The 25,992-nt window shown below is 42.7% G+C and overlaps 1 protein-coding gene and 1 long non-coding RNA gene across 3 annotated transcripts in view; one reads left to right on the top strand and one right to left on the bottom strand.

Annotated features, from left to right (window-relative positions):
* DOCK4 (dedicator of cytokinesis 4) overlaps nt 1-25,992 on the bottom strand; it is a 1,604,094-nt gene that overhangs the window by 1,308,641 nt on the left and 269,461 nt on the right. The gene's annotated exons all lie outside the window — the stretch shown is intronic.
* LOC144770865 (uncharacterized) lies at nt 19,815-20,411 on the top strand. The gene is made up of 3 exons (XR_013599060.1): nt 19,815-19,951; nt 20,033-20,122; nt 20,212-20,411. It is a non-coding gene; the product is annotated as an uncharacterized LOC144770865 (long non-coding RNA).

The raw sequence follows: 25,992 nt of genomic DNA, 5'->3' as shown, positions 1-25,992 counted from the left end.
AAACAAATTGAGTTGAAATAGTTCTGATTGTCCAGCCTTAAAGAAGAAATGTGGAAAGTGTGGAAAAGTGGGTCACTTTTCTTCTGTATGTCATGCACCTAAAAAGTCCTCAAACTCTAATGTTAATAACATTAATATTGTTGAACATGATTTACAAAACATGCTTCTTACAATTTATGATGATTTATTTGACTATTCAGTAAATAACATCAATATTCCTTTCAAGGCTCCTTTAGGTACAGTTTTAGTTGGTGATGTTTCTTTTGAAGCAATGGCTGATGCGAGATCACCAATCACCATTTTGTCTGATGTGTTTTTTAAGGAAAATTGGAAAAATGTCGAGCTTAAAAAAACGGATGTGAATCCGAAGGCGTTTGGAAATTTTGATATTTCTCTGCCAGGCTTCTTTGATGATTCCTTAGAGTTTGAGGGAAGAAAGATTTTTACTAAAATTTATGTCGCTATTGATGGCAAGAATATTGTGGGGTGGTTTGATTTAGGAAGGTTGGGTGCAAATGTCTGTCTAGGTTCTGATCGCCCTTTGCAATTAAGGGAGTTTGATGTTCATTAACATTTCAATGGAAAAGTTTAGAAATGATTCTTAAAAAACACGGCATGTTTTCAAAAATGAGGTAGGACAAGTCAAGGGTTACATGCACAAAATCAAGCTCAAAAGAAATGCTATGCCAATTTAACATAAGGTACGGATGGTTCCCCTTGGTATTAGAGAAAAATTGAAAGCTCATTTAGACACTTTGTGCTCTGAGGGTATCATAGAACCTACAGATAGTTCGGAATGGGTTTCCGCTATTGTTTTAGCCCTTAAGAAAAGGATCTGAGATTATGTGTTGATCTCAGGCCTCTAAACAAAAATATTATTGTGGATACTTACCCCTTACCCCGTATTCAGGATATGTTATCAGCTATCAATGGCGCAAACTTTTTCTCAGTAATTTATCTTAAATCTGCGTACCATCAGGTACTTCTTGATGAGATCTTACTACATTCACAACCCCTTTTGGTTTATATAGATTTTTGAGGATGCCGTTTGGACTTGCATCAGCGGCCAGTGTTTTCCAATTGTGTTTTCGAATTTCCATTGAGGGTATTAAGGGTGTCCAATCATTTCAGGATGATATTTTGATCTTTGCTGAAAATGGAGAACAACACAACATTATTCTTGATAAAGTTCTTAGTATTCTTGGTTCTAAGGGTATGACTGTAAGCAAAGAAAAATTTAAGTTTTTTTGTTGAGGAGATCACTTATTTAGGACACAGACTTACACCTTGTGGCATTTTTCCAAAAGAAGATCTGGGAAACACTTTGGAGAACGTTAGCAAACCCAAAGATAAGGATTCTTTGCGTTCTTTTCTGGGATTAGGAGAGTACTATTCTAGATTAGTTAAAGGGTATGCACTGGTTGTTGAACCTCTAAGACAGCTTTTAAAGAAAGGTTCTCAGTTTTGTTGGACCAGTGTTCATGATGAAGCTTTTCTAAATGTTAAGAGATTGATTGCTAAGGCGCCTGGTCTTAATACATATGATCCCCAAAGTAAATCTTATGTAACGGTGGATGCGAACGCTATTGGGCTCGGTGCTGTATTTACTCAAATCATTGAAGATAGAGAAAGAGTTATTTCTTTTATTTCAAGAGGTATTCGGGGAACTGAAAAGCACTATAGTACCATCGAAAAAGAGGCTTTAGCCTGTGTGTGGGCAGTAGAAAAGCTTAAACATTTTCTGTGGGGAAGACCTTTTGTTCTAGTTACTGATCACAAACCCCTTGTTTATATGATGGATGGAGTAAGAAGTGGTAAAGCATCCTCAAGATTGGTAAGGTTGATTGCTAGGTTGCAAGAGTATAATTTATGAAATACAACATATTCCTGGTGGTAAGAATTTTACTGCTGACTATTTGTCAAGACGTCCTCCAGAAAATGAAAGTGATAATGAGGTGATTGATCAACATGAGTGTGTTGTGGATCAATGTACTTCAGTGGTATCTGAGGAAGAATGGTTTGAAGCAATGGAAAATGATACGGTTTTATCTAAAGTCAAACAATTTGTGGTTAAAGGATGGCCGCCTATTAAAAATTTGGAGGATCATTTTAAAAGCTTTGCCCAACTTGCTGAATAACTTAGCATTGAAAATGGTATTTTATTACCTCAACATTTGTTTGTACCACCTGGTGGTGTGAGAAGCAAACTCTTCAAGTCGGCTCATTCTGGACATCCTGGTATTTCAGGTACAAAAAAACTTCTTAAAGTTCATTACTGGTGGCCTGGCATGGATGCTGATGTTGAGAGAATAGTAGACAATTGTTCTGTGTATGTGAAGGCTGATAAACATTGGAAAGTTTCAACACAACCTTTATCACTTCAAGAGGGTCCCAGGTCCCTGGGGAAAAACGTCAATTGATTTTTCAGGACCACATGAATGCTTAGGTAGGGAAAAATATTTTCTATTGTTGTTGACAATTTTTCGAAGTGGATATACTACACTTTTGTTGAACATCCTGTGACTGATGAATTAATTGATTTTCTAGATACCATATTTAGAATTGGAGGTGCACCCAATACCATTTTATCTGAAAATGGGGTGCAATTTGTTTCCAACAAAATAAAAACATTTTTGAAGAAATTTGGTGTACACTCAGAAACTGCACCTCTATATTACACTCGCGCTAATGGTTAAGTTGAAAGGGCCAATAGATTTATCAAAGAGGGGATTCAAGCAGCATTAGAAAGTGAGTTAGATGTTTTAGAATTCTTAAAGGAAAATGTGTGGAGTTATCATATAAATCCAAATAGTTCTTCTGGAGTTTCTCCATACCTATTGATGAGAGTAAGGCAAGCTAAAACTATGTTGACACCAGAATTTAATGGTAACATTGTTGAGGATAACATGAAAACTGTTATTGCTAAAGCATTTAAAAATATTAATGATTCTCCTATTGCAGGCAAAAAGTATCATGATGTTGCTCATAAAACCAAGAACAAAATTATTGAGGTAGATGATTGGGTGCGTATCATTAAACCTACTATGAATCGCAAAGGTTCATCAAAGTTTACTATTCCTTTCAAAGTGGAGAGAGTAACTGAGTCAGCTGTTCTACTTAAAGAGAAAGGTTGGTGGAGCAAAAGTTCGGTAGTAGTTCTTAAACCAGGGCAAGAACAGTTTTTTGCTAAAGATGAAGATGGTGTCCATGTGTGGTTTGATCGCACTGAAGATTTTGATGTACATGATATGTCTCAAGGAGATTCTGAAGATTTTGATACACATGATATGGCTCAGAGTGATTCTAATATGTCTGTGTCCAATGATGAAGACTTTACGGAATCTTCTGTTCAAGAAAACTCAACGTTACAGAAGAGAATTTCAAAATTACCCAAAAAGTTTGATGATTATATTTTAAATGCCTAAAAATTTATTTCTTAGTTATTAGCGGTTGTTTCATTTATTCTGTTAAAAAGATACATGTGGTAATTGGGTCTTTTCTCCATTTCCATAGCAGAATATAGATTCCTTAGATGTCATTTAGAATGGTTTACGTAATATTAGAATTCATCGATGTAACATCAGAATGATGTGTTAAGAGATTGTAGGGGGGATAACGGTTTGGAGTTGGTTCGAGCTGGATGCTTTGTTCTAGGCTCCAGTGGGTCTTTTACCTTACACTTGAGTAAATCATTTTTTATATACTTTTCCGCCTTCCTCGCATCATTACAAAGAAGCGCAATGGTATGGAGCATGCCTTGGTGAAGTCAGCAACCTCACTTGTGAGAGTTTCTTTCTATTTTTTTTTACAGACTGTTATAAATGAGTTGTTCATCCTTCGCCTGTCGTTCTTGCTGCTTTGTGTCTTGGATTTCAATAGCTTGTTGTTCAGTGAGATTTCAGACAAAAAGAAGTAGTAAGCAAATACTTCTCACCAATGTAAATAGTGAAAGTCGAGACATCTAGCATTTGAAAAAATGAATATGCTTGGTGGGGGAGGGGGTGCGTAGCGTGCTCGTGAAGAAGATGGCCTCCATCGCTCTATTTTGCAATTATCCGGCATCTGCAGAGTACAAGTGGCTTCGCTGGGGCTGATTTCGGCTCTGGAGGAGGCCTAGAGTGCAACGTGCTGCCTCCGAACTATGCACTCGCCCGGACGACGGAACGAGGGATCTTGGCCTGTGCACGGCAGGCATTGGTCGGGATCCCCTAGCTGCCGTGAAGAGCTGTGGCGGCTTATGCTCTTCAGTTCGGCGGAGAACTGAGCCCTAGTGGTGGCTGGGAAAGTCAAGTCACCAGCAGCGGAGCGCAAGACCTGGGCGGAGACCCCCCTCATATGCGGTGAGGAGATTAAGGCAATTTCGGGCCAGTGGGGCGGCCAGACGGCAAGGGCTCGAGAGGGGAGCACTGAGGAGCGGCGGCGTACCTGCTGCCGAGAACGGAAGGTAGCAGTGGCCATTTTCAGTGCCGTAGCGAGGTTGTGAGACGCGCTTGCTGCGATCCCCCTGCGGCGCAATCTGTGAGCAGAGTGGCATTTTACTGGAGGTGCAGCAGATTGGCCCTGGGGGGCACTAGAAGATGCGTAGTGGGATGGGCGAGATCCGCCAATTTGGAAACAGGAGAGACAGTAATCCCCGACTGAATAGTAGGAACTGAGTGGCGAGCAAGAACTATTGGTGACTGGTGGTGCCCCATCTCCCTAAGAGGAGGGGAGCTCTGTGTAGCCCTTTGCCTGTAACCCAAGTGACGACAGAAGAACAGTGTGCACTTCGTGGGGAGCAGCTGCCCATGTGGTGTCTGGGATGATCCTGTGGAACTTGGATGGAATCTTGTGTGTGGTGATACAGGCTGGCACTCTCGGCGCGGATGAACGGCGCGATCAACTGGACAGGTGCTTGTACAGGCACTGCTGATTGAAGGGTACTGGGTTGGCGCAGTGCTATAACCTCTGCTGAAATATTCTGAGCGTGAACAACTGAGCTACGCCCCGGGAGTAAGCGGAGGTGAAGCGACAGCCAACCAACACAACAAGCAGAGGGGACTCTGCCCCCGTCTGATTGCGGTGGGACCCGACCTCTGTCCGACTGCAGTGAGGAGAACGCCAGAGCAGTGCCTGTGGCCCGAAGCCCTGCGGCGGCTGTTTCACAGGAAGCCGCGAACGTGGGCAGCAGACATAAAGTCTTGCCCTGTTTGCTCCTCCCAACAGTGGCCGTCGGGGCACAACCACATAAATCCTGAAGTATACGCGGCAGCAGTGGGGTCTACCTTGGACGAGTACAGACCTTGGATCTGAACAGTTATAGAGAACCTTATGAGATGGGCAAGGTTGATAGGACACAACCAAAACTAACGTTCAACCAAAGGAAGTATAAGGTGCGGGACGCAGGCGCTTAAGATGGAGATAATACACAGGATCCAACCCAAGAAGAAATGGATGGCGGCATTCGTTACTATGCTGGTGGCGATGGAAAAGGGTTTACAAAGCAGCCTTTCGGTCCTAGGCACCAAGATGGACTCCCTCTCCTATCCGATGGACAGAATGTCCGAGAGACTGGACAAACACGCAGAATGGTTGGACATGACTGAGCGCCGGGCCACAAGGTTGAAGAAGCGCAGACAACGCTTGACGCCACCACAAACAACTGGATAAAGCAGAGGACCATGAAGCGCGGTCCCAGGGGAGTAACCTAAGGATCACGGGCCTTCCGGAATCGACCCAGACTGGCAACATGGAGCAATTTGTTGAGAAATTGTTAGTAACGCTCCTAGGCAGCGAAACTTTTTCACCTATGTTTGTTGTTGAGAGGGCACACCGCTCCCTAGTCCCTCGCCCGACGCTCCCCCGAGGCCGATTATAGCGAAGGTACTGAACTATTCAGACAGGAACTCAGCGCTGAAAGTTGCCAGAGAAAAGAAGTCACTACAATACGAAGGTTTCACTATATCACTGTTTCCGGACTTCACACTAAGGGTACAAGAAGCAGTTCGCCCCCTTGAAGAAGCAACTTAGGCATCACAACATAGACTACGCCATGCTGTACTGTGCTAGCTCCATGTTAACCGCCAGGACCTTCACTGATCCTAAAGTTTTAAAGTCTTACTAAAGGCCCTGAAGGAATGATCTAAAGACAAGCGACACAGCCCAGAGCGAGGCTCCGGGGAGGGAGCGGAAGGTGGCTGTTTAGAAGATCAGGACTGAACTTTGAACTGTTTTAAATCCAGATAAGAATGTTACTTACGAGGTTATAAGTGGAGGTCTAGTGTATAATGCATGGGGTTCATGTGTACTAATGTGATTAAGTTGCTACTAGTAACATGGAGGACAATGTTGGGACTACATACGGATGACACCTGGGCGAGGGACTTGGTTAATTAGATATACGCTTTGATTTTATGGCATGAAGGCGGGATGGGGATTGGAGATTCCATTTCTTATGCAGATGCTTTATATCTTACTGATGTAGTGCAGAGCGGATACCAGATTTGGGTTTTTAAGTTTTAATTTGGTAAGCAAGCTACCGCTGCCTGCGAGTGAAACACAAACTTGGGGTATTGTGCCTTGGGGGTGGAGGGGCGGGACCTCTTGGCTTTACGTTGTGTTGTTTATGCTTGCTGCTTTCTGGGATGGATCAAGAGGCATGTTTGCTTATATTTTGCCTAGGCACCGTTGGGGATGGCCTGGCGTGGGTGGGGTGGTGCTGGGATGGAGACTTAAATGGCTGGACACTCTTTATGGACACTACTCTTTACACGTGACGATTGCGCAAGCTGTATGCTCCAATGACAGGCACAAATAGTTCAATAGCGCGTGACCACAGGACAGCTGGCAGCACTTCCCATCGGGCTGCAGCGTAGGGTAAAATACGGGCACTCACATGGAATGTGAGGGGTCTGAACAACCACAGGAAACTACGTAAAGTACTGGACTACTTGATGAGGCATGAAATAGACATTGCGCTACTGCAGGAGACGCACCTTCCTCTTAATAGCCCCATGCTCTGTAGTAGAGGGCTGCAGGGTCCTATCCATGCAGCGGGTTTTATCACCCATGCACGAGGAGTGCTTACATGGGTTCACCCGAGGGCTTCCGTCAGGCTTGATCCCTTGGAAACTGACGCAGAAGTGCGATATGTAATTTCCATGTGCCAGGGACAGGGGTTGGACATGCTTATAATTAATGTATATGGCCCCAATTATGATAACCCCAACTTTTATGCCGCACTGACTGAAAAGGTACGTAAATGTTGGGCGGGACATCAACTCTGGGGAGGTGATCTAAACTTAATACTAAACCCCGACCAGGAAGGATCGGGAGGACGGGTGAGACATGTTACGGCGGCAGCTAGGACGGTCACAGACATCATGGTACAATTAGACTTGCACGATGTATGGAAGCAGAGATTCCCTGATAAAGGGGGATATATATGCATTATTCGGCGTATCACGATCAACATACACGTATAGAGTACTGGTTGGCTGCCGGGCAGCTGTATGAGTGCACCTGGACATGTGAGGTGCTCCCCCGTATGCTCTCGGACCATTCCCCGATTTTATTAGTTCTAGATATGCCCCAGAGATCTATCCCCCCCTTCATTTGGAGGTTACCACCGTCCTCTCTGCTAGAAGCAGTGTTTAAGGAGGAGCTGGCTGAAGCGATCAAAACATTTTTCGATAAGAATGTGGGTTCGGTGGAGAGCTTTCAGGTGGATGGGAAGCATTCAAAGTTTACATTCGCGGAGTAACTATGTCTAAACACTAGGGGGACCTTAGGGTGCTGGGTAAGAGACTCGCAGATCTGAAAACAATATTAGCCAATCTGGAGGCACGCCTTCATATTAGCACTGATGAAGAAGTACTAAAGTAATTCAAAATTCAGTTAGAAGACTACCACGATACTGCCGATGCAGAAATTAAACTCCTTGCTAAAAACGCCACGGTACGCATCTACGGAGATGCGTACCGCCCAGGTGCGGTACTAGCCCAATTACTAAAGAAACAGCGAGAAAAAAACAGTTGTTTCTGAACTCAAGTCAGCAGAAGGAAAGGCACTTACTGAAGAAGCAGCCATTGCAGAGAGGTTTAGACAATATTATTCACAGCTCTACGCTACCCGCAGTGCAGGTTCGGATGAAGGAATTGTAGACTACTTAACTCATATTAAGCTGCCATGGTTAACTAACATGCATCATGAATTCCTGATGCGACCCTTGGAGAAATACAAAAATAATCATGGCACTTACAAGTATGAAACCGGGTAGTGCTCCAGGTGTTGACGGTCTGACTGTTGCTTTCTACAAGGCGTACTCAGACCTGCTGCTGCTGCACTTAGCTACTCTATTTGATGACATGTGTGTGTCCGGTACTATGGCACGTACGATGCGAGAGGCGATAATTGTAGCCATCCTGAAACCAGATAAACCCTCTGAGGAATGCTCATCATATCGACCGCTTTCATTGCTTAATTTTGACACTAACATTTTCACGAAGATCCTGGCGAATAGACTGGTTCCTTTGATCCCAACACTAGTGGCTCCAGATCAGGCAGGGTTTGTTCCGGGTCGAAATCTTATAATCTGCGCACAGTGTTTGGTGAGAACTAGCACACTAAACCGGACACCCCAGCGATAGCAGTGTTTCTTGACAAGGAGAAATCCTTCGACTCCGTTGAATGGCCCTTCATGAGGCAGGTGTTGTCGGGGATGGGACTGGGGGAAGTCTTCATGCAGTTAATAGGGGTGCTATACTGTGCGCCCACGGCCAGGATTAAAATTGGCAATCTGGTGACGGACCCATTACAGATCTCTAGGGGCACACGACAGGGCTGCCCGCTTTCACCAAAACTTTACGCTTCGGTGGCAGAACCTTTAGCCTGTGTGCTCCGAGAATACCACAGGTATGAAGGTATTTGTATTACGGGCTACGAACTTATTGTCTCGACTTATGCAAACGACACGCTCCTATATATCCGTGATCCCGAACGTAATCTCTCGTCTGTTCTACGTGAAGTGGTACGTTTCGGAAGGGTGTCGGGACTGTGTGTTAACTGGCCAAAGTCTATCATATTTGCCCTTACTCTAGCCACAATTCAGTTTGAACCAGACTACCCGTTGCAGTTGACGACAGACTCGGTGCGATACCTTGGTATCAAGATACACTCGGACTCGAAGTCTTATTCAGGGAAAACTATGGCGTATTGGTTAGCAAACTAGAAAATGAAGTAGAGAGCTGGATCCAATTACCACTATCCCTGTTGGGCCGAGTCCCTATAATGAAAATGGTGAAACTGCCCGCTTTCTGTTTCTTTTTTCTAATATCCCATTCGTTCTTCAAAGCGTATTTTTTAGGAGACTTACAACATTGATGGTCCAATTGGCATGGGCGGGCAAACAACAGAGGGTCAAATGGCAAATCCTTACGTTACCGTATCACATGGGAGGACTGGGAGCACCTGATTTGGACTTCTTCTTTAGGGCAGCACAAAGTGCACATGCTTAGCACTGGATACACGGCGCACTGGATACACGGCTCACCTGACACCCCGCACTTGGCAGTGAGAGGGCAGAGCCCTCCCCTCGTCCATTGCCCATGCTGCTCTTCTCGCCCCCACATCATAGGACGGGAATTCTTGATTCAGTCAATGTGACTACACACGCATGGCACCACCTTTTAAAGTTACAGGCAAGAGCTATGCTGTCTTCTCTGCTCGCTCCACTGGAATGGTGCCACTGGTTGCCTCCATGTAGGGATGGGGGAGTAGTGCGTGCCCTTTACTCAATAGATGTCAGTACTGTAGGTAACCTGTTTGTGGGCGGCACAGAGAGAAACTGGGAAGACTTAGAGATAGGGGATGTTACGCCCACCCTACTTACCAAGTTCCAGTTTCACAGAACTCGGCACGCGTTATTACAGATCTTGGGGGGGGGGGAAGACTTAGCGAACTGCCATAGCTGACCACCCTATCTTACGTTATAAAAACTGGCGAACCGACGAGAATAGTATCTAAAACCTGCAAGCTAACTATGTTTTATGGAGAGAACTATTTTACCAAGGCCTGCTTAGCAAGGCAAAGAGATCTAGACAGGGAAATAGACGATGCAATATGGACGTACTGCTGTAGCAGCACGAAACGTGTTTCTCTCAATGGCAGACACCGGCTGATCCAATTCAAATATCTCAACAGGGTTTACTATACTCCGGAAAGGCTATGCAGGTATGGCCTAAGCCAAGGGAAGAGACGGGGTGCGAGCGCTGCAGCGAACAGATGGCTGACTTCATGCATCTGGCGTTGCAGCGAACAGATGGCTGATAATTGGGCAGGAACTTGAGCCGGGTCTGGCTTTGCTGGGCTACTCTAAGTCCTTGCCTAAAGAGGTGCGCAGATTAGTGGACATGGGCCTCTTGCTGGCCAAGCGCAGAGTGGCGATTTGTTGATTGAAGATACCGCTTCCTACTACTGCCCAGTGGGCGAATGATATGCTGTAGTGCAGCACCCAAACTGGGAACTATAGCGACCTCCTCCCTCCCCGCAATTGGCCTAAGAATTTCTGGACGCTGTATAGTACATACAGAGCAACTAAAGAAGGGGTGAAAAATCCACTGATGGTGAGCATCAAGAAACGAGAGTGCCCAGTCTTTATGTTTAGCGATATTGGTGCTAGCCCTGAAGGTGACAAAATATATAGGATATGGCATGTGGGGGCACTGGGATATGCGACATACAATAGTCATGTGGGAGTCTTGAAGATGGGTGAGCAGCATGTACTGTAGTCACAGCCTGATGGGTGGTGCGTTACTATAATGAAAAGTTATGGAGTAATACTTGCCTACTGTCCTGTTTCAAATTATAATGTATGACTGCGGAGTACCACTGTAATTGAAATGTCATAAGAATGGGAAAGTGTCCTTTGTTTACTGTTCGCTAAGTAATGAAAGTTTAAAATAAACTTGTTCTCTTGGAAGGCGTTGCAAATGGTCTCTTCTGACCCAGGAAACAAAAGTAGGGGGCATAGATAGAAAAAACACCACAAGCGGTCAAGGAAACCTGTAAATGTAGCTTGTTAGATACTTCCATTAACTCGGTGTGGCATAGAACTGCTCACAAGCAAGCTTGTAATTAGGCAAATCGTGTAATATCATGGGTCAGACTGTGAGACGGAGAAACTGACCCAAACAGAAAACCTTAATAAAGTACTGAGCTTGCACTTTCAGAAGGAAACTAACAAGGACACTGTTGTAGCTGACGTCTGCACAGCAGTGATCCAGACCCATGTCCTGAGTGGGACTGTCACCCAGTCTTAGTTTTGCAGCCAATAGTCGACAGATGCTGGAATGTGTTGGACTGTGAAGGCAGAGGGAAATGTTTCAATGCAAGAGTTAGAAGTTGCCTTAAAAACAGTAATGGAAGAATCTATGCAACTGTGACAAAATATATTTTCACAAACAAATCTTAAATGCACACAGGCTCATTACTTGCTTCACTTGACAGGTCTGTGACCATAATTGCGTGACTGAGCGGTCCCTTATTTACAATGTCTAAGAACTGGATAGGGTTTACAATGTCTAAGAGCTGGTTAAGGTTTGCTGAAACTCCCCAATGAACACTTTCGACACCAAAGTCACACCAATCCTTAGGACTGGCACTTTAAAAGGTTGAGTAAACCTCCGAGCCAGTACTCGTTTGCCTTTTACAAGGGACAGTGCCAGCACTTCTCAGAGCACAGCCAAACTCTGGATGTGGCAGAAAAGACACTTGAAAGAAGGACAATCGTGCTGCCATGCACGGGTACCTCTCACCACTAATCCTCTAAGCACACAGTGTTGTTGCATAATATTTGCGCCTTTATTTGTGATCGCAACGTATGGGAATTTGTCATCTTAAACTCTTTATGCATTTGCCAAATTACATAACTGGATGTGAAGCAAATCTATGGTCAATTGTTCTCAAATCCAGCAGCACTGAAAGTTCGTGCATATCCAAAGCTCATTAAAGGTAAATTAAGTTGTGACACGGAACCTGCAATTAAGAGCAGGTATTGAAATATTAAACCAACACCGTTATACATGGATTAATGTAGAATTACACTGTTCCTTTCTGTCTCACCAGTCAAACAAGCTTTACCTGTAGAGAATTTCCAAGTCATCAATATCTAATATTCTTAAAGGAAAAGAGGTTTCATCTTCCTAGATTCTAATCTCAAAGCCTATTTTCAGCAATATTACGAACGCAATAGCAATACTTACATTGTATGAGTAAATACAATTAATGTGTTTCTACTAACTGCAAATAAGAGCCCACTCAGAAAACGGTCTGTACAGTGGGATACATTAGATAAGACATGTCCAGAATATGACAAGTTTGCCTTTAATTCAATAAAAGTGTCATGTAAACAAACCTGCAACGATTGATGAAAAACGTAAAGTTCTTGTACCAGGGGAACGCTGTTGCTACTGTTTGATGGGCAGACTTTTGACACTACACATTCAGATGAAGATGTCAATGCACAATGTGATGGGGCAGCCTACTTTTTACAAAAATGTTGTTCCTATTGCTCTTCCATTTCTTGTTGCTCTCAATCAGCTGCGAACGTAAATAGGAAGTGACTGATCCTAAGGAAGTTGCTCAAGTGGATTTTCCTTTCTAAAATATTCTCAGAGTTCTGATGTAAGTACCAGTATTTTGCTCCAGTCTAAGGTATTGCTCCACCTGAACAGTGGAGCAAAATTCCAGCAGTCAATGACACTAGGACTATATAGAGTGCAAGGTATTCGGGCATCCCTGTCTGAAGGTGGGTCCTGCTTGCCTCGTTTACTTCATTGTTGTGGACACAATGCCATGGACTTTGACTCCCAGCCCTACTGCTGTTACCACTAATTCATCATGCCAACTTCTGCACCACCTTCAACAGAAGAGTTCCTCAAACAGTCTCATGACCTCATCAGATATCAAAGCTTCCACCGCTCACCCTTCTCAGCGGACTCACAAGCTCACTATACTGGACTATACAGCGTACCCTATCATCAGAGGGATCTGTGAAAGGATTATTACATTCTCCTTTCCTACCTTTGCTCTGAAATGGCCACCAATGTGAGCAAGAAGACTACAAATGTGTGGACTGGCTATCAACCAGTAGGGCTCCTATGAGAATCTGTTCTCATTTTACTTTAAAATCTGGTTGGGTAGGGTATCCTTCTTCAACTGTATTCCACCTTCTTCATCAGATCAGTGTAGAGGTACGCGCAAGAATTATCTGTATTAATAGTGCAAATACTTGTGTTTCTTTATGACTTTTTACTTAGTAAAGGCCGAAAGAATTTCGTTAATGGTTTATACTCATATTTTCAAAACTCTTGTGGATTCCAGCCCAACAGCCAATCATAGATACTGATTAGTTTTTCTCAGGCCAATGGGGATAATTGTGAAGCACAGGTCTTGTACAGGCCTCCCATTGGTCTACCATCGCGTCTACCTCTCAGACATCCTAGAGATGACATATTACATTTCCACGTGGGAGCAGAAAAGAGAATCCTTGTAGTACTCTAGTCTCTTTAGATGACAAACCTTTAAATAAGTGATAAGGATTAATGTCTGGGGTCCAATTTCTCTGGGGTCCAATTTCACCAAGATGATATAATATTGTGGAAATGAGCCCTAGAGTAAAGGAATCAAGAACAAGTGAGCAATAAACTGGAGAGGTTTACAGGCACGTTGAGAACACACTACCTGACTAATTTCTCTTGCTATACTCCTGGATAGGAATGACCTGAAAGGAAACAAAGATCAAGGAGAATAGATAAAACTTGATGGCAATCTTGCAAAGATCTGCTGAAGCAAAAAGAAAAGAACTAGAAATGACATGTCCAAAGAAAAAATGTTTGCTAGAGTTCCATTCTGTAGTTCCAATCCTTCTTGGAAACAGACGACAGCGTACCAAAAAAGAATGCAGCTTCCCTGTTTGAAATGAGCAGAGTGATTTACTGAGTTGAATGGCCCACGGTTAAGGGTATTAAAACAAAGGGTACCCTCTCTATCAAAAGTGAGCGTGGGTAAGGTTAAAAGTTAAAACAATGGTTCATCCACAAAAAAATGTTGCCTGGCATATCGGCATGTGTATTTTTACCCAAAGTACAATTAACATTAAAAACTATGCTTATCAGATTAGCTTCAATTGCAATCTAAATCACTACAGGTATTATGAAAAAATACATGCAGATATGTTTATTGAGCAATTTTCTCATATACGTTGTTTCGTTCAATCCATTTTAAAATCAGTCATGGCGTGAAGATCAGTGAGTGACAACTCAGTGCTCAAATGTGCTTGCAACAGAAGAAAATCATAATCACAAATATGTAGGAACAAATACAACTGGTTGAAAGACATCTATAAGGACAAGGCAAGGGCTACAACTCTCATGTTGAAGTTGCACCAATTTAGGGTTTATGAACTTATTGATCTTAAGTGTACCTGACCCTTTGATCCCACCACAAAGTAAGCGATTGTAAAGACAAAAATAATACAGGTGAACTAATACATAAACACACACAGTTTCTCCATCAAACTACTGGAAACCGAACAACACAATTAAGACCAATGCTGATATAATACAGACTACTCTGGATACTGCTTTTTACACCCAACTGACAGTCAATGTGCACCACACCAGATACAACAATATGTTGTAATAATCACTCTAATCAACAAGAAAGCAGAGATATGTTGAAAGGCACCCCTTGGATCCCCAGCGATCTTCGAGAGTTGCAAAAACAGATCAAAAGTAGTTGCGTGATGTACAAATGAAGATAACACAACATGCAGTCGATCATACTGCAGAAGAGCGAAGAAAAGAAGTCAACTATCAACAAACACATCTGCGGAGCGGGTGAAGCTTCTGGTCAACGCCCCTTACAGTCCATGTTCCTTTTTCCCCCAAGAACCTATATGCCTCCTATGGGTAAAACACTAGTAAATACCTCTGTTGCTCTGCTGAAGCTCGCTAGCTGAAAAGGTACATTTATGCTAATCAAATTCTGTTTCAAACATACATGCTGATCATTAACTCCAGAATGTTTTGGCAATTTGCATATTCAAGCATAAACTTAGTAAGTAGTTTGAGCATTTAGTTCCACCAATAAGTGTTCCAAAACCCTAAAAGAATCCTCAAATATGCAGATGCTTCAAAGTGTTTCCCACTTACAGCGCCTAACTACCAAAAGGCTTCTGTATAAATTACAAACACGGTATGATCGATTTTTGAGGTACCAGTAATAATTCAGAGCCCATCAGCCAGAAAAATACTATCAAGCTTTTGATGCTGTTCACTTTGGTGTCATTTAGCGGTTTCCTCTGAAGATTGTCAGGTTAGGTGTTTGGGTATAGGAGTGTCCAAAAATGTATAGGATTTAAACTGCCCTGCCTTGCTCAACAAGATATAGATTATGATGGATTGGTAGGGGAAGGTGCCGATCTCTATAATCTGCAGACTGGCATTAGTTAAAATGCATCTTTTGCCACTGCTACATTTTCTTTACATCAATTTCCTGAGTGATATATAATATTTTTTTTCAGCGGCTGAATGCGCTGATTAGTGCTTTTATGTGGAACAAGAGCAGCCCCAGAATCAGCATGAAGAAGTTGATCCGTCCTGCTCAACAAGGAGGCTTATCTGGAATCGGGGCATCACGGTTCGATCCCCGGCGCCGGCGGCAGATTAGCCCTGCACCATGTGACTCTGGGCAGCAGCTTACTTAATCTTCCCGATGGCCCCCAGCGCCTAGAGACCCTTACGGGTGATTGTCCATGCTTTACAAATGTGGATTATTATAATGTGGATTATTATCCCTCCCAGATTGAAAAGGATATTTTTTTGCCGCCCATTTAATAAATATCGCTAGGTATGTTGATTTGGCTAAATGCAATGCTTTCGATAATTCTTTGCTATGGGCCATGTACGAAGGAGCTTTATTTTGCTTAGATCCCAATCACGCCCAAGTAATAACCCCAAAAAGATAAGATAGTGCACACTTCTAGCTTTCAAAACTAAACAGAAACAACTATTTCAATGGCTACGAACTCCCAGCATCCACGAAGAAACTCCTGTGAAAAGGCTGTGCCCCAACAAACTATTAGGAGTAGCTACTAGATTAGAGCAGTGTAATCTGGGGAAAGTTGTGGATTGGATAAACAATGAAGCTCATATTTCCTGGGAAGCAGCTCAGCCCTGTTTCCGGACACCCTGGGTGCAATATACGATGGTATATCTTAAATTCACATCCATTTTGAGAAACTATCAACCTTTGCAAATTAAACAACCAAGGATATAGTTCAGTTTTTTTTCCAATCTATGGGTAGTTATACAAACCAGAGACAATGGGTAAAGTGGTTGAGTTCAGGAGGGTCAAATTTTCAGGATCAGTTTCGACCCATAGAATGTAAATGGATACAAGAGAATACGGTCAATTTAACTTAGGAGCATATGGCTGGAAGCTTCTGTCCTTAGTTCTAAAGTTCTGCTGGGCCCTAACATTCGCAAAATGTATTGTACACTTGATGGATGGTATATTATACGCCTGCTCTGCTACGATGTCCTAGATGTTCTTAGCCTGGTAGCTGGATCCATATTATCTGGGAATATAACAGGGTGAAAACTTACTGGGAGGGGGTTCTGAGGTGTATGTGGTTCTCCTTGGGGAAAATATATTCAGAGATGTAAATGCAGTATTATTAGGCTGCTAAAGGTATTTGGATATCAGTCCAGCTCTGACACTCTAATGGTGGTTAAACGCAATGTCAGTGGCAAGGTCAATAATTACTGCACTTTGGAAATCAGCTGAGCCACCTAGGCTCCAAGTGTGGTTAGAGAAAATTTATAATGTTTACTCTAAAGAGTTGGTGTAGGAAAAACGTGTAGGGAAAAGAAGATGTTGTTTCAAAGTTCAAGGGTACTCTGCTCCATTAATTCTGAGATGAAGTAGTGGGGAAATAAGATTTTGGAGGTTGATACTGGACTGACTGAAGTCAACCATGAGACACACACACATAGATGTGTGTTTCTCCTTTCCCCACTTTTAACTATACCAGCTATAGGATTGAATAAATATTTAGTTAACATTTAGCCAAGCATTTTTTAACCCACAAATAGACCCTCCCACTCTTATACCATGATTTACCTTATAGTTTACATCTTTCAAAGTGCTCCCACGTCTTCGTCGGTCACAGCACGCCCCGTCCCGCAGCGGGGCAGGAAGAACGGGATGAGGAAGCATGCCATCATGGACATCTTGGTGGGTGAGGGTTATTTTGAGAAAACTTACTGTTTTCCTTAAACTATAAAGGTCACTGGGAAGATAGCCTTTTCTAACGCAGTGGGACTCTTACCAGCTAGCAATTTAGACAACATGCTTCTGAAAGTGTATGTATTAAGATGTTTTTCAGAGTCCTTAATTTTGATGATCGTTTTGCCACATAATTTTCTATGATGTAAGAAACCAATATTCAAAAAGGAGTTTTTATCATTTGAAGGTGTTTTATGCACCCCTCGTTTATGTATGTCACTTTTCACCTGAATGATGTTGTAATATATTGCCAAGTAAATAAAATAAAATCCATTCTCACTTTGTATTTGTTCAGAAAATGAAGGGGTGTGTGTGTGTGTGTGTGTGTGTGTGTGTTTGTGTGTGTGTGTGTGTGTGTGTGTGTGTGTGTGCATGAGCACATGGAACAGTGATAGTCTGGGAGCTGCAACTATAAATAAGGGGTATGAAATAGATGATAAAGACTATGGGTACCGACTTGGAAGATTAGAAATTTGCTGTAAATACAAGATGCCTTCTTAGTAAACAGGAGTCAGGTAGCCTGGTCATGTATATTATAAGATGTAGATTTATTAGAGAAGAAAACTCTTAGGTTACAGGTTCTATATATATGCCTAAGGGAAACCCCCACCAGGAGCAGCATCCTAACTGTCAGCCCACTCCTACGGACACTCTCACAGACCTAGGCAATCATCAACATTCTATTACTTCACATACACTCTGACTGAGCTGAAGTGAACTAAGTAACTATGGAGAGAACACGTTATAACAACATCAGGTCACAACACATATCTTCCCCGTAGAAAAGTAAATGAAAATACGACAGGATGTAAAATGGAAACTAAACAATCAATAAGGTCTGTAAATATTCGGCTTATAAATTATCAACACAGGTAAATACAATTTCAAAAACGATCAAGACTATGCAGGACAATTGCTGCACTTCCCACTACACACTTTCATAGGTAATACAATTACCACACCACTCAAATTATCAAAACTATGGAATTCATGGCAGGACCAGGGAACAGCCCACACATGCAGCATACACTTAATCCCTTAGTATGGACTCAACAGGACATGGGACTACTCACAGCCCGATGACTGCACACCTTTGTGAACCTACTACATAAATGGCAGGACCAGGGACTACTCATGCCCTCTGCTGCACACAGGACCAGGGACTATTCGCACCTTCTACTGCACACACAAATTCTTAACCCTTAAGGAAGGAGAAAACTAATTCTAAGATGCATCCACATGGCCCTAAAACATCACCATCAAACTATAGTACTCAAAACACTGTCTAACCACTTCACCTCCTTCTGCATGCACAACAGGACCAGGAGTATGTACTAAAAACACAGACTCAATCATCACCACTTCACCCCCCAACCTTCTGCATACAACAACAGGACCAGGAGTACATTTCCACTTCAACCACCTACTGCAAGGACTACAGGACCAGGGGATAAATACTCAGCTGAAACAAATGCAACAATTCACTCTGCCGCAAACTCAACAGGACATTCACAATGAATAGTAACAACACAAGCAGCAATACTCTCTGCTGCAATTTGAACATGGCATGACAGTAACACAAGATCCACCCCTCTGGTGCACGACCTCTCACTCGAACACATTGCCACAGTACATTTTCTCACATTAAAATAGATGACATGTGATTGATCAATTGTTCTTGGGTCAGCGTACTAGCTTCCTACCATATGATTTCCTGAACAAACCAGCTGTCCAATTATACATAAAGGGGCAGAGTAAATCAGCAACTCCTGTTATGAAAATATCTGCCTACGCGGAACGTTGCCAGGAACTAATCGGATTCCCAAAGAACTACTGCTACCAGCATGCCCATAGTACCTCCGGGGCAGAGGTTCAGCTGAAGGACGTACATCCGGAACAGGCAGGCTTTTAAGCTGTGCCGGTTCGGAATGACGCTGCAGATTATTCCTACTGCGAGCGTGGATTCGGAGGTTCGGAAGCGGACCCTTCCCCCTCTCTTTGGTCCGGTAAGGGTGCTTCGGCACCGGTTCTGATTTCTATTGGAGTTATTTGCTGTAGGTCATATTTATTCGCAGATACTCTGCGACGCCTGTTCGAGATATTCAATGCTTATCTCCTCGATTTCAGTCAGTGGAGGGTGCGGAGCAGGGGTAATTAACTGGTGCAGTCTTGTACTCGCAGCCGTGTGGGAAACGGCTTTTGTACGGGCACGAGAAAATTACGACACTGACGAAGCCGTGTTTAGAAACTGCTTTGGAATAATTGGTGCCATTTGAGGAATGCCGAAGTTGGGTTGAGAACCGTATGATTGAGAAACATACCTAGTCATTTAACAAAGCTGTGCATGATACGGTGGGAATATTTACTGGTTTAACAATTGTTCAAAAAGGATAACCATTGCTTCTTCTTTGATTATGATGGCTCATGTTCATTTTGTTTACTGTGATATTGTTTATCTACTTGAGGAATGCTAATGAATTCAATCCATCAAGTATATGGTCTGCTATACATGTTTCTTATGTAATGAATCATTGATGTTTATTATTTATGCCTTTGTATAACAGGGGTCTATAAGGAATTGGTGATGCCATCCCCTGTAAAGTTCAAAAAGGCACTTTTAATGGTGGGTATGCAATGAAGTGGCATAAAGTAATACTATAGTGGTTGTGATAGAATTGATTGTAACACCATATTTGTTATTCAGATTCACAGTTGGCACTATAGTTTTGGAACCATCCGTATTAGTCTATCATTCTCAGAAGACTAGAAGAAGGTGCTATCATTTTCCTTACAGGTACATAACAATAGGTATAGCTTGATTTAAGGTATTGATCCGTCTCTATAGAGGGGCTTGTTACTAATGGTTTCCTCTTTGCCTTCCAGGTCTCCCTCCCTGCTGTCCCCATCCTTTCCTTCCCTCGCTTGATCATATCAACCTTCTGTGCTATAACAGCTAACAGAATTGAGACGATCCAGAGGTGGACCCCTTTTGTGCATCGTACCAACTCTGAGGTATCGTCCGAGTTGACAGGAGCTACAGGAGCCAACACTCCACACTCATTGTTGAAGAAAAAACCGTACTACGCCAGGTAGAGTTGTTTTCACTGCTTGTTATTTTCCCAAATGTCATATTCACCTTTAAAGGGTTTAGCTGGTTTCAGACTCAACATAGTGTCCCAACTGCTGCTGGCTCACTTAACACGGCCCCCTTTGGAGCGCTTAGATCCCAGACAGTACTCTTTAACCCGTTGACCGTGGATGGAATTCCGCCGCGGTGCGGGTGATTTATGACTGGGTGTGGTCAGGACGCCCCCCGGCCGTCCTCCGCACACGCCCCCCGTGACGTCGGACGGCCAGGGGCCGTCCGACACACGGAAAGGGTTAATAACATTGGACGGGTACACTCAAACAAATGTTCACTGTTTCCATTTTTATTATTATTCTTTTCTTGCCGATGTATATCACAACACGATACAACTGATCAGAGATACTCTCCTCACACACTCTTCTCAGAAGACACGCACAGTTCTTTCCTGCACACAAGTCCTAACCCACTAGCACAAGCTGCACATGTTCCCTTCTCCCCTGGGAAAGTGCTAAAATAAAGCACTAAGACACACGCTTCATCTGGCTTCACCGCATGCGCTGGTAGCGTATTTTTGTTTTTATGTCACCCGCAGCTAGGGGCCGCGCACACTTTCAACGTTACTCCATGAGGCCAAATTACAGTTCATTCACGTATACAAGTCCTTCTTAATTTAAGCCACAACAGTTCCCAATTGTGACCAATAGCATGACACATTACGCACTTCCAAAAGGGACTTCAAATTGCTAGACGCTTACTTCCCACAACTCGGGCTCCCAACCGTTACTGTTATTGTGCCCTCAGAGAGTCTTAACTCATACACCCACCACTGTATACTTACTGCAAGTCCATTCCCAAAATACTGAATAAACCCACTCACACCCTGTTGGCTCAGGATACAGGACCATTACTCAGCATCAATCTGCATACATCAGCAGGTACACCGCCCATACACTTCTGCAAGCTATCAGGTGTAAAAGACACTGGTGGGGACTTCAGGGCATTTCTCTCTTATTCTTCAGCCTCAACCTCTTTTTTTAACCCTTTTCTATAGTAGACTTTATCTTCATGCTTGGCTCCCCAGTCGACACAAGTGTTGTAAATACAAGATGCCTTCTTAGCAAAAAGGAGTCAGGTTGCAAGGTCACATAGATAATAAGATGTAGATTTATTGGAGGAGATAGCTCTCCGTTACAGGTTCTATATCAATGCCTAAGGGAAAATCCCACCGGGAGAAGTATCCTCACTGCTCAGCGGGAGAAGTATCCTCACTGCTCAGCCCTCTCTCTCCAACTAACGCTTTCAAAGGCACAGAGACTTATCAACATTCCATTACATCGCACACACTGAGCAGAAGGGAACTCAGTAACTATGGCGAGGATGCACTATAGCAACATCAGGTAACAAGACAATTTAATGCGGCTTGAAGTGGGGACAGGCTGAGGTGGAGTGCTAATAACGATGTGTGGAATAGAAACTAGGAAAGAACAGGAAAAACATCAGCTTTGAAGATAAGATATGTTTGGAGTTGAGGGCCGGTAGTAAGATGTAGGCATCTCAAGGGCATAGAGCATTTAAGTTGATAAGGAAAGATGCTGAGGGTAAGAAGTGGAAGCAAGCAGTCCCGGTAATAAAGAAGAGCGAAATGTAATTAGTAGAACAGGGCAAAGATAACAAACAGGAAAATAGTGTTAAATGTAATAGAATGTCCATTTATTAGCAGTTAAATTTTGGAAAAAAGAAGGGCTGTGGGTAATAAAGAATAAAGGCAGCCAGGGAAAAGAGGTAGGACCAAGGGAGGGGGTAGTAAACCTTAGAAATAGAAGGGATTTGCAGAAGGAATAGGAGAAACAAGTAGAGGATGGTATTGGGAGTAAGGAAAAAGGAGTTGCAGAAATCGATGGGTTGTCATTAGGTGAGAAAATACAACTGAATAAAAAACAATCACACCACCACCGTGTAATAAAGAATAACAGCTAGGTGCTGGACGCATGACACATTAAGAAAAGGAAGTAAAATAATAAAAGCATGGCGGTAGTGGGGATGGAGGTGAGCTGGGGTGGGATGGGACATCAAAGAGGTAAGTATAGTGGAAATTCATTTGAAGTGTGAATGAGAGATGGGATCAGAAAAGGAAATGATTTTGAAAGAGGACTTGAGTTTGTTTTGTCTGTTTGTTTACTCACAGTTTTGCTAGCCATATGTGGTGTTTACCATTAACAGATTCAGTGTTCGTGTCTCCCAGTGAATGACGTAATCTGCAATGCTACTAACATGACAAACCTCTCTAGTCAGAAGATGTCATATGGGTTTCTAGAACATCGTCATGTCAATTAGTGTGTGGCATAACCGTGTGACCCCCGCTTCCAGGAGGGGAGAAAGGGAATAGGCCTAGCTGGAGATGATTCATATTTTTGTGATAGTATCCCTACTCTCATAAAGCAAAGGGATATGAACCTCATCAAACAGTTTATAGAACACGTCCAACAATGCCCTTCTCTGTTGCAGTAATGCCTTTCTTCAGCACACAAGATCCATCTTGTTTTTGTCTCCTGTCATAAGTATTCAACTATCTATGACCTGCTCATGATATAATTAAAAAGACTTTAAATGTTCAAAAACATATCAAGAGGGACTATGAACATTGTAGCTGAAAACATTTGCATTAGATTCCTGTGTGTCTAGAATAATCCCCCATCAAGCATGGGCACTTGTTGAATTACACTGCTCCCTTCATCCCTCCTTTTGTCCTTTTTGCTTCAACCAACACTCTCTGGGGCGTCATCTAACTCACTTCAAAAATATTCATGTGGGTTCAGTGTGGCAGACTCTTACTTGTTGCTTAACATACAAATGCCCCATTCTAGCCCATCATCCAGTACTATGGTGTTTTATGTACCTTAATCAACATCCTCTGGTCTATCCACCTTACTATATTTTTATTACGCAATGCATCCTATCTGGATCTGAACATCCTTATTGCTGTACTGTTTGTCTGAAAGGCCCTGGTACTTGTTTGAACATGCCTTTTCCCTGGAACTTTAAAAGCTCGTCATTTCTTTGTTCCTTCTGTATCCATCCAGGATTTATTTTGGAGGTAGCATCAAACACCCTTAGAAAATAGATTAATTTAAGACCTAAACTGTTAAGGTCACACTGTGCAATGTTATCATAACATTTCCATTTTACCCCACTATCAAGGGTCTAACTAAATGCAATCCTCAACTAGGTGACTTGAATGCTACATTAATCTGTTAGATAGGGAATGGACAAGGAGGCACACAACTAACATCTTCGTAGGTCTCAAATTTCCTTTCAGATAAACCGAACACTATTTTCAGAAATAATATTCTCTGGGTAGTTCTGTGTCCTGAAAGCATGCTTCATTAAGATTTTGACTAAAGAAATAGAGACTTGCAATATAACTCCACCTGACCTTTTGTGTTCCTCACAGCTGTTACCTATTTCTCATGTGTAATACAATCTCAAAGCTTTACATTTTATTTAAAAACTTTGACCGGTTGAACTAATTTTGCAGGATGAAAGGAATACACGTCACTGTGACATATAATGATTGGAACTGCACAAAAAGGCCAACTTTAAAATCACTCAGTATTTCATTTTGGCTGTCTACAGCCAAAAACGGTTGCCAACCTGGGGTGCTATGCTCCTTTAAGGAAAAAGTGGAGCAGGGTGGGGGATAGGAAGGTCATTTCATGATACACAAAATAATGGTGAGAGATGGACATCTGACTTGGAACACAGATATGACTGAACACTAACCTTCCACTGTTATACAACTGTTACCAAGCCACAGAGGAAACAGAAAAGCTGTAACTCTACTATACAGCAGACCCATGGAAATTTCTTGGGAAGATTTAACTCCGAATGAGGAAGCATGGAATTGAACTCTTAAGGAACTAATGGATATGGAATGGGTATAAGTGGTAAAACGTATGAAAAAAGTGTATAGGAACTGTAAAACCAAATATACACAATTTAACTTCCTACACCACGTTACCTATCCCCTAAACGCATAAAGAAAATGTAACCCAGGCTGCACAAGATGTAACCCAGGTGTAAAATGAATGATGCTGATTTTTACCACTTTGTAGGGGTTGTACACTAATACAACATTACTCGAACGCTGTGGTAACAATAACGGCCGAAACAACTGTAAAAGAACTGGCCAAATGTAATGAAGCTTGCACATTTAGGCTAATGCCGAAGTCCAAAAACACGAAACCTTAAGAAAATGTGTGGACCCTTCCTTATACTACCAAGAGAGGGATTGCTATGGGAGGGAAAGCTTCAAACACACACTCTGTAAAGGAATGGTTAAGTGATCTTCAGAGCTGGAGGAACACGTTATGTGACAAAATAAGTAAGTACAACAAAGAACAAGAGGGGAGAGGCTGGTTCATAGATTACAATCTGTTGACACTGGCAGTTAAGCCATCCGATCCCCTTAAAAAGGGGCATCACTTTCAAGTAGTCCAGACGACCCAACGGGAGATCCCCGGAAGACAGCTATGGAACACATACAAGATTAAGCCTATGCTGGTTGGGAACCCAGCAAAGTGATGTTTAGCCGGTGAGTTACCACAGTAGCCTGGACACAACAGAACGATGCCCAGCACAAGCAGACTGACTGTAAGACTGACACACAGAAGAATAAGAAAAGACAACATACACAATTGAACTCAATAATAGAGACAACACGTATCCGGATTGGACACCCAAGTTAAAAATATTTATTTTGGTTAATTGCTGGTATAACAAAATCATTTGTAACTATGGTTAACCTAAGACAGAGAATTACTGGGTGGCAAAACGGTTCAGATGATGAACAATGTATTTGTCAACATATGGTTTGTACTGGAAACCCTTATTTCACACGACACTGCGGCCTCTGCAATGCGGCTAAAAGAAAAGAAAAAATAAAGAGAGAGAAGAAAAAGTGATGAGATATCAAGCTAAGACTGCTCTCTCCGAGGCCAATTTTCCATGGTTGACGCTGTGCTCGTTGCTTAATGCATCAGAATGAGAGGCGTCTGAGAACCAGAAATGTGGAGGAATTTGACAGCATGAGAAAGTTACTTGTATAAGAATCAAATAAAGTTACTGAAAAAATGGTTTCCACTGTTCATTACAGTAGCCATTTAATAGTTATAATGTGGACCAACTGGGATTAACCAGACCTTCTCTCTTGTTCGTTTTATCAAATACAATAACTGTACACAAGACAAACATGGGTTTAGAAATGCTCCAAAAAACAAAACAATAACACGATGCCCAGGAACTGGAATTAATGGTGTGATAGGATTATAACACTTCATGTCATGGGCTTTGTTAACTTACAAATGGGCAGTGAATATCAGTCAATACGAGGCATGCCATTATCTGTGGGCCTTCCACCCTCTCCCCCTCCCCCTCCCGCTTACCCTCCACCTCCCCCTCCCTCTCCCTTTCTCTCTCCCTCTCCCTCTCTCTCTCCCTCTCGCTCTCCATCTCTCTCTCCCTCTCTGAAGCAGATGACAAGAAAGATCTCCCTTGTCATAGACACTATGTGTGATTAT

Source organism: Lissotriton helveticus, chromosome 1_1 (genome assembly GCF_964261635.1).
Source record: "Lissotriton helveticus chromosome 1_1, aLisHel1.1, whole genome shotgun sequence".
Classification (NCBI taxonomy): Eukaryota; Metazoa; Chordata; class Amphibia; order Caudata; family Salamandridae; genus Lissotriton; species Lissotriton helveticus.
The sequence above is the reverse complement of the archived record's forward strand: the minus strand, read 5'-3'. Positions and strand labels throughout refer to the sequence as shown.